This window comes from Sander lucioperca, chromosome 10, assembly GCF_008315115.2.
Source record: "Sander lucioperca isolate FBNREF2018 chromosome 10, SLUC_FBN_1.2, whole genome shotgun sequence".
NCBI classification, from domain to species: Eukaryota; Metazoa; Chordata; class Actinopteri; order Perciformes; family Percidae; genus Sander; species Sander lucioperca.
Genome location: NC_050182.1, coordinates 21,889,991 through 21,899,990, shown reverse-complemented (window position 1 = coordinate 21,899,990; position 10,000 = coordinate 21,889,991). Strand labels below are relative to the sequence as shown.

The following is a 10,000-nucleotide window of genomic DNA, read 5'->3' as shown; positions in this document are numbered from 1 at the left end:
ACAACACAGCTCAAATTCTCAAATTTTTGGACCGATTGCACAACATCGTCACAGCAGTTAACCAAATGCACCAGATGCAATACATTGTCATCTGGGACAATGTGTCATTCCACCGCTCTGCTCTTGTCCAGAACTGGTTTCAACACCATCCACAGTTTACAGTACTATACCTTCCACCATACTCTCTGTTTCTAAACCTAATGGAAGAGTTTTTCTCTGCATGGCGGTGGAGGGTTTACGATCTCCGGCCCCAGGCTCAGGTACCCCCCTCATTCAGGCCTTGGAGGACGCCTGTGACCAAGTCTACGCCGCAGCTGTGCAAGGATGGATTCGACATTCAAGACGGTTCTTCCCACGTTGTCTTGCCAATGAGGATATCGCCTGTGATGTTGATGAAATTCTCTGGCCAGACCCAGCTAGGCGAAGAGATAATGTCTAGTATTTTCTGTACTTTTTCAGATCTTTTTTTTGTTTGTTTGTTTTTTCTGTAGCTATGTTTCCAGCCACACGTTTTTATCCAAATTAAGTGATATCGAATGAAAAATGCCTTATGGAAACAGTAAAATTTGATTGAATTTCATGAATATCGACTCAAAGGAAATACGTTCGGTCTCATCGGATTTTATCTTGATCGATATATGGCTTATGCGATAAACGCTGATGGAAACGTTATTTGCCGAATAAATAACGAATTGCGATTAATTTTTAGGTCATTTTATGGTTGCAACCCGCCACAAAACAAAGAAGAAGAAGTTTTAGTTAATTTCTGCCCAGTATTTCCGCTCTGTTTGCACACATGGCGGGTGTCAACAAAGACAGATGTTAAGTGGACGAACGAGGAGACGAGAGACTTTTTTAATTTAATTTACGAGCAAAATATAACGCTGTCGTTCCCACACCACAGGCCGCCTCCATTGTCGTCGGGCATTTACGTGCATCTGCATCATCATAGCCATATGTTGATAGCGTCATTGTTTTCTTACAGTTTTTGCCTATTGCTTACACTTTTTGCAGAATTTGGCTCATTACGTCAAAACTCTACACACAAGCCAATCAGACATAGCACTTGGAAATTAACAAATCACATCTATGCCAAAATGAAAAACTGCAATCAAAACTTAACACTCCTATCTAAAAATGAAATTCTTGCAACAAAACCATACACACAAGCACCATTTGAATTACTCTTTCATATCACCAGCAATACACTGATGGGCTTTATAGAAAACACTGCAGTCTTTGTGTTTCTATTTTTATTGTCATTTTTATTGTCTTCTGTAAAACTCAAAAGTAGAATTTCTGCAGTAATCAAACAAGTGTTTTTACAAAAAACAAACATGCTTACAGAAATAAAGAGAAATAGAATCACAAATCATCAAATTTAGCAACAAAACAAAAGTAAAAAAATATTAGTGGATACTGTAAATTGCTATTGGAAAAAAAAAAACTTGTTTTGTGTGTGTGCGTGTGTGTGTGTGTGTGTGTGTGTGTGTGTGTGTGCACGTGCATGCTTGCGTGTGTGTGTGTGTGTGGTGGGGATCTGGCCACAAGACCTCGTCAACATCACAGGCGATGTGTCTCTCTCTCTCTCTCTCTCTCTCTCTCTCTCTCTCTCTCTCTCTCTGTCCTCCTCTTACTCTGACTCTCATTGCCTCCATGCTTGCAAAGTTCTCAAAATGGCTTACCTGAGGCCTATTTGTAGTGCTAAGACCAATTGGTGTTCTGTTTTCTGTGCCAGTGTTTTCAGGTGTGTATGTAAGTGCCTATAATTGCCTGATGAGTTTAGCATTTTGAACAGAGTGTTTTCCCAATGACAACAGAAGATTTTGTTTTTGAACAAAGTGTCTAATGTAAGAAAATGTGTGTAGTGTTTTGCAGTAAATGTGTTAAAGAATTGCAAACAAAATGCAAATTTGACAATGTGTTAAAGCTATGGTTACAATGTGTTTAAGGAATGCTACAAGAAGTTTAGGTATTGAGGCTTTGGTCTAAGCATTCGTTTTTAGTGTGTAAGCAATGGGTAAAAACTGTATTAAAGCTCGATATGTCGCTATCAGCTGGCACATAAGCACTATTACAACTTGTGCAATATTGATCATTTGTTGGTAGATGGCACAACCCATTTTGTCTAGCAAAACTTTGTTCGCAAATGTTTGCTTGAATGTTGTGCGATTCAGTGCGAAAATAAATGGAAACACCTTAAAATGTCTCAAATCAATTTGATATACCAATTTGACCGCAAAACAGCATGTGACGTCAATACGCACAGGTTTTTATTCACTTTAAAGCCGTTGGATGGAAACACACTTTCACCAGCTTTATTCGCATGAGTTTTTTTTACCAAACTTCAGATAATTCGATTGACAAGTGGATAGAAACTTAGCTAGTGATTGTAACCTGTACTGGATACCATGTTTTATGTTTGTCTGTTGTTTGCTGAGCTAACAGTGTTATGCACATTACTGTAGTAGCATGAAAACTGGGATGTTTTGTTGTGATTGTCCATGTTGACATGTTGACTGATTTGAGTATATGGAGAGAAATTAATTATATTTTCCTCAGTCTGCAGCATTGGTCTTGTGTAGTGTTTGGTGAACTTATTGTATATTTGCACTTTCTCTGTGTCGTTCATTTACAGTACTCTAATGACTCAGAAGTAGAATTGCTAAAGTGTTTTAGGATAGCAACAGCAGTGTGTATCTGGTTCAAACATAATTAAGTCAAATGAAACGTGTGTGTTTCATATGGTAACAAAATCTGTTTTTTATAAATTAGTGTATAGTCTTTGCAAGAGGGTTTCATTTTGCAAAGGGTCTGATGTGTTCTGCTAATTGGGTGTGTGGTTGTGCTAATTGTGTGTAGTGTTTTGAAAAAAAAACGCTCCCTGTTTTCAAAATTGTGCTTAAGCAATTGAAAAAAACTGTAAGAAGAAAAAAGCAAGCAAGAGAAAAAGGTGTGTAACATTTTGGGTTTTTAGTGAAATGGATCAGCAACTATTGGATGGACTGTAATAACTAATAACTTTGGTGATTTCCCCTGACTTTTCATCTAGCACCATCGCAAGATCAACATTTTAATTTGTTCAAGTACAGCTTCAAAGAGCAGCTAGCGTGGTTGTAGCCTCTCAGTCCCGTGTATTCACTGTATGCAGTACCAGGTAATAGGTCATTCTGTTTTATGTAACTGGGATTTTCTGTTTGAGCTGAAATGATTTATCTGCAACCATTTTACAGTTTTTCTTGATTGCTTTGACCTGCTTAAAGAAACTGGGATCCACTGGGTTTTCATCATCACTGTCTCAGCAGAGCAGAAGACACCTCTTACAAATGTGTTAACCCTTTCTCATTGGATTGAAACATTTTCACCACCCTTTTGCAGAACAGTTAACACGGACGTCATTCAAGCAGTCCAAACTCCATTGTTTTAGCTATGGTAACCAAACAGAAAGCATCTGTTCCTAACTATTGACCCTTTGCAAACACGTCACACGACCACGTGACGGCGCCATGATGGACGGCGGAAGCACAGGCTAAACATTAGTGGACGAGCGGAAAATTTCACAGTTTCAATCAGTTTGAAATACATAACACTAAATAAACTGTATTTATGGCTTTATATGGCTTCTTCTATTGAACAACAAGTTGTCGTGCCGTTATCGGTCGAGGTAGGGCATCTGGTAGGTGCTCACAAAGAGCAGTATTTGGAGAAGTTGGAGATAGCAGGATTGGATACCGACCCTTAATTCTTTCTCCCTCCGTTTTCACGGACCTCATTAAATCGCTGAGTCTGCCCGACTTCAGTCCACACGATCTGTACCACTATGTGGTAAACGGGATATCCCCATATACTGGTGCTGATCTCAAAGCTTTTAAGTCTGGATGCTAACCAGTTCTTTGTAGCTGGCTGGGTTACAGGTACGCAATGCTACGCTAACGGCGGGGGGAGGTACCTCATAATGGCAAAGATAAGACATCAATCTAGGGTTTATTGTGTATTAACATCTATTCTTTACTTAAGTAAAGATTTAACACGTAGCCCATGTTTTTAGAGGACATGGTCGGTCGTGGCTACCCACATACCGTTGTTCACTGGGTGTGCCAATGCAACTTCCTAGCTAATGGATGCCTGAACGCATCCCAGCTCTGGGAAGTGCAGTCATTAATTATCTATCACACGTTAATCCATGCAGTAAATCACGTGTCTATGACCAGTAGTAACCACACATAACTGTAACATCTAGCCATCTTCTTATCTGTGATTATATTCGCTGTGTAGCCTATGTTTAGATTTGACCGGTGGATATTTCGACGCGATGGGCAGCAGCTAGCGAGCAGTCCAAAGCAAGCTGCAGCTAGCTCGTCAGCTAGCCGGGGTAGGAGCTCCGCAGACCCGCATTTAACTCGTTTTTGAAGCTAGTTTCCGTGCCATGTCATCTTTAATTTAACCGATATTTTTTGTATGTGTGTTAAGTTAAATGATCAAGGGAACGGCTTTCTTTTTTGGATATGTAGCTAGGTCAGTGAATAACCGATGTTAGCTAGTTATGTGGGTCATCATCGGGTTGGACCTGTTAGCAGGACAGCTGGTTAGCACGGCAGCTAGCTGGTTGAGGATAATTTTATTTATCACTCATTTAAAGCAGAAAGGCAATACATACACATGCTTGTGTTGGTGAGGATTACTCTGCATGCTTGTGTTGGTGAGGATTACTCTGCAGATTGTGAATGTGAGAACACAAACACGAACGAAAATGTACGAGTTTAGCTTGCCGTCCATCTACAGCATAGCTCTTCCGCCGTCCGTCATGGCGTTCATAATTCGCGCGACTGGAGCGTGACGTCACGTGCAAAGGGTCAATTAGAAACTACCTCCATCAGTATGAAATCACTGAAGCACCTGTTTGACACTCCTTCACACAAATCTTCAATTAGCAATCAGTCTGCAGGCCTTAAAGGTGCAGCGTCTGTGTTGTTCTTTAACAGTCAGTCTGCAGGTCTTAAAGGTTAAGCGTCTGTGTTGTTCTTTAGCAGTCAGTCTACAGACCTTAAAGGTGCAGCGTCTGTGTTGTTCTTTAACAGTCAGTCTACAGACCTTAAAGGTGCAGCGTCTGTGTTGTTCTTTAACAGTCAGTCTGCAGACCTTAAAGGTGCAGCGTCTGTGTTGTTCTTTAACAGTCAGTCTGCAGACCTTAAAGGTGCAGCGTCTGTGTTGTTCTTTAACAGTCAGTCTGCAGGCCTTAAAGGTGCAGCGTCTGTGTTGTTCTTTAGCAGTCAGTCTACAGGCCTTAAAGGTGCAGCGTCTGTGTTGTTCTGTTGTTGATAAGGCGAAAATCCGTGCAGGGAGGTTGGTCGGGGTGGTGGATGGGTCAAACAACACAGGACTTTCACCCCGGAGACCGGAGATCGTGCCCCGCATGTTGCTGTTCCTTTCTGCGTTATTCTCTTCCTAACCACAACCGTCCCGTTGTTGTGGCGTTTCATTTCCCCGTTGTTGCGTGCCACAGAGATCGTGTCTTTGCACCTGGGGATCGCGTCCTGCGTGTTGCGGTCCGTCCCGTTGCTGTCGCCGGCGTTTGCCGTTTCATTTCCCCGTTGTGACATTTCATTTCCCCATTGTTGTGTCCCCCAGAGCAGCCCAGTGTCATGGCAGTTCGTGAAATGGTCACGTTCGAAAATCGTGAAAATCGAGAAAATCGTGACCTGTACATGAGCTGTACTCCATAAAGTACATAATAACTTGGCTCTGCTCCTGAGAGCCCAGCACTATGAATTGGCTGTATTACAGTAGCTTTATGTTACATATGGTTGGGTGATATGGAGGAAGCTTTCAGCAGATAATTTTAGCTGCTGTTCATTTATTTCAACAGGAAGCATTTTGGCAGAATCAGTGTCATAATAATTGCCTGAATATGTTGCTTTGCTGGGAGGATTATAATGGTGAATCAAGCATACATAATGGTGAATGTACACGAAATAAACGAGAAAATCGTGACCTGTACACGAATCAATAAATCTAAATAACGTGACCATTTCACGAACTGGCGTGAGACCGGGTTGGCCAGTCATTGACACACTGAAACATGTATAAACGTAACGTATATTGGGCTATGTTAAAGATAGCACTACGATTTGAACACAACTTTTCTTGCACAAGTGAAAAACAAAATGGCAATACATTTCATCGGTTAATTATGGTTAAATATTGTATGTTCTTAAAAAAAAAAAAAAAGGTATGTGGAATGTTATGAACGATACTGATGCTTTAAAGGGTTAAGTCATACGCATACTTTATATTCAACTCACCAGGCTAAACCAGGGAGCATACTATATATCTTATGTAATTATTTTTGAATCACTGAGCAATCTGTCCGTAAGCCAGGTAATTGTAAATGGTATAGATGGTGCATTAGAGCCAGGGAAAGTGAGCGTGACAGACAGCATAACAAGAACGGCTCTACCAATATGCTTGATTCACCATTATAATCCTCCCAGCAAAGCAACATATTCAGGCAATTATTATGACACTGATTCTGCCAAAATGCTTCCTGTTGAAATAAATGAACAGCAGCTAAAATTATCTGCTGAAAGCTTCCTCCATATCACCCAACCATATGTAACATAAAGCTACTGTAATACAGCCAATTCATAGTGCTGGGCTCTCAGGAGCAGAGCCAAGTTATTATGTACTTTATGGAGGGTAAACTGACCTTTTTTGTGTCTATTCTCAGCACACAACAGAACCGCATAGAGTTATTAATCAATGGAATAACAGCCCAATCCGACTAAACATGCCCCATGTTACCTCTCACACAGTGTACTCAGCTACTCCAAATAAAGTGTAGTTTGGTTTTAAAGGGCAGGAACAAGCCTTTGATAATCCATTCAGCAGTACTGCCCTACATAGCCACAGAGCCGTGACTGCATCAGTCGCGAAAGTGTGAAAAATGACTTCATCATTTGTCTCTCTCGCCTATCACTACTGTTGATACAGCACAGCAGTGGACTGAATACTGTTATGCAGCATTCATGGCTATCATTTTTGGGAAAGCCTCCTCATCATTTATCATTTTTGAAAACAGGAAAGGCAGCTCCTGTTTTTCATCCTGACAGAACAAATCTGTACATGTACAAAAAAGTTACTACTTTCTACCAGTTCTACCAGTTTGTCCGCCTATTAACTGATGTGAAAAACATTTTAGTCAGTATTTGTGTTTAATTACATGCATTGCTGCATATAAATACGCACATTATTTGGCCACTTTAGCATTCACGTAAACAGTGTTGGAAATCATCAAGCTATATGTTCTCTGTAACTAAAGCAACTTTGGGAAAAAATCCCAGCAAGTGTATTTTTTTCTTTTCTTTCTCTACAATTAGCTGCATCTGCACATTTATCACAGTATTGCTTCCTGCCAGGCATGGGCAGTGGTCCAGTTAGCCACCAACACAATCGATGGGCTTCCATAAGCGTAACATATTAAGATAGAAAGCAGTAATGATTGGTTATTTTCTTCTGGATGCGTCCTTTGCTTAGGATCTATATGCACTGAGCCTCAATAAGAATAGAAAGACGTCAAAGTTTGATCAACAATCAGATCAAATTTCTCTCAAATTAAGAGGAAATCTCAACTCTACGCACCTCAAACATCACCACTACAACAAAAAACACCTTTTTTTTTCCTCTTCTCCTTTGACTCAATCAGTGTCCTGGCAGGCAGCAGCAGCAGCAATGAAGGCAACCCAAAATAATAACTGTAATAACTGTAAGTGAACACTCTTCATATCCTGCCATGCTCTTCCTCTGCACTCCAGAGGCCCACTACAGTTAGAGCACTTCAACCTCACGCAGCAGAAGTCAGTTTTATAACGCCGTTGCTGGTGTGAGTGTGGGAGTATAGTGAGCTCTTGTGTAAACCGGCATTTACTTGTGAGCTTTCACCTCAGACAAAATGAAAGGAGATGCTTGTGTGGCAGAATATAGATGTCTTCTACACTTCTACACATAAACCTCCCCCTTTTTTTAGCTCAGGAAAATAGAAGATTTAGGGTCTGAAAAATGTCTTCATTGTGGGTAATAAAACTGTGGTAACATTGCAGGATGTTGCAATTGTTTAATTGTTTAAGATATCCGCTGTGGAAAATGTCATTAAAGTTCCTAACTGACTTCCAGGCTGACAGCATCATGTGGCAGCGTGTCTCCTCCCTCGCCCTGCTGGCCTATGACATGTGGCTGAAGGATTTTTAGTAGGTCATTATTTACGGTGTGGGGATAAGCATATTGCCCTCATCTCATCTGCTATCATCTCCTCTGGGCGGACAGGGGCTGAGCCAACCAAAGCACGGCGGCTTGCAAGCCTGCTGTTGACCTACTTACACTCCCTAACCGACCCTCTCTTTGCTCATTTCTACTGTGGAAATAAAATTAGGAGTAATTACAAAGTTCCTGGCCTCTCGATGTACTGCATAAGCCGCTCGACTGCTTGTTGGACTGAGCATCGCTGGCACTAAAAAAAAGGTCAAGGACGGTTATTAGAAATGATCACACACTTAGTCTTTGTTGATCGGGTGAGAAGGCAAGGACAGTGGCCTCGCTCACATGAACGTCTCTCTGCTTCAGTATGGAAATGTAATACTGTGCTCTCTACTTCTGCCTTCTTGGCTTTAATTGTGTTTCTTACTGTATTTAGAACCCAGAATAATGTTCTGCAGTGTAGAGCCCGACCGATATATCGGCGGGCCGATATTTGGCATTTTCCAAGCTATCGTTATCGGCATTTATAATGGCCGATAAATGAATATTTAAAAAATAAAATATAAACGGACAAAACACCCTTCAACCATGTTCTGAGTGCTGGCGTTGAATAGTTTGTCCACCAGAGAGTGCTCTACAACCTCACGGTTTGCAACACTCGTGTTTAACCCTTTAAGTTTCATATCTTAAAGGTGCTGTAGGTAGGATTGTGAAGATCCAGGACTTAGCCAAAGAATTTGAACATCAACAACTTCTCAGTCCCTCCCCCCCTTTCTGCTAAAGCCCAAAACAGTCTTCTAAGCCCCTCCCCCCACAAGGGAGAATGAATACGTGTGCATGAGCAGTGATTGACACGCAGTTAAGGCCGCTTTATAGTGGTGCGTAGAATTGACGGCGTACCCCTACTACACGTAACTACACGTCGCGGCCACGCACGTCACTCGGCCGTGGCTTGGTAGTGTTGCATTTCTCCCGACTCATTTCCTGGTTCTCCTTCTCCGTAAACAACATGAAATCAAGGAGAGGCTTAACTTTTCCTGCTCCAGATTTCCCACCGTGGTCAGAAAGAACAGGGGAGACACTTTATTTCTCTCACTATGACTCTAGAGTCGGTACTCGCTCCGAAGACAATTGCTGTCACTCTCTCACTTTCTCCCTCGCTCTATCACCCACTCCCGACACACACACACGCCGGCTCGACGCACACACCAACGCACAAGTAAACAAAGAGTTTTGCGATTTACCCTCCGGAAACCACACACCCCCTAGCGTTCTGGCGGTGAAATGCACTGTGATGCAAAGAAACACATTTAACCCCGACGCAGAACTCCGAAAGGGTCACGACGCCGTAGAAGCGACGCCGTAGCTACGGCGTGGAGTTTGCGCACAACCGTAAAATGGCCTTTAGACACCCCCCTGGCCCTGATTGGTGCATCTGAACAGGGAGCGGTGGATTTTTGCAAATCACACTACAGGCTGTAGGTGGAGCCAGAGGAGCTGGATTTATTTTTAAATGACCTGTTTCATGTAGTTCTACTGGAACATAGGGGCAGTTTCAGCAAATATGACAGAAAGTTAGTTTTATAAGGCTTACCTACTGCACCTTTAAGTTTGTATTTTTATACATTTTATTTATCACAACTTTAATATATTCTGATGTTCCTCTGTTCTGTTGTGACAATAAAACAAACTAGAAAATTCCAGAAGAAATTTTGACAGGGTGCCTACTACTTGGTGCACATCCGAATAA

At 41.7% G+C, this 10,000-nt stretch overlaps 1 protein-coding gene across 5 annotated transcripts in view; it reads right to left on the bottom strand.

The window, feature by feature from the left end:
• The window catches only part of klhl32 (kelch-like family member 32), a 65,215-nt gene that overhangs the window by 21,403 nt on the left and 33,812 nt on the right, over positions 1–10,000 (bottom strand). The gene's annotated exons all lie outside the window — the stretch shown is intronic.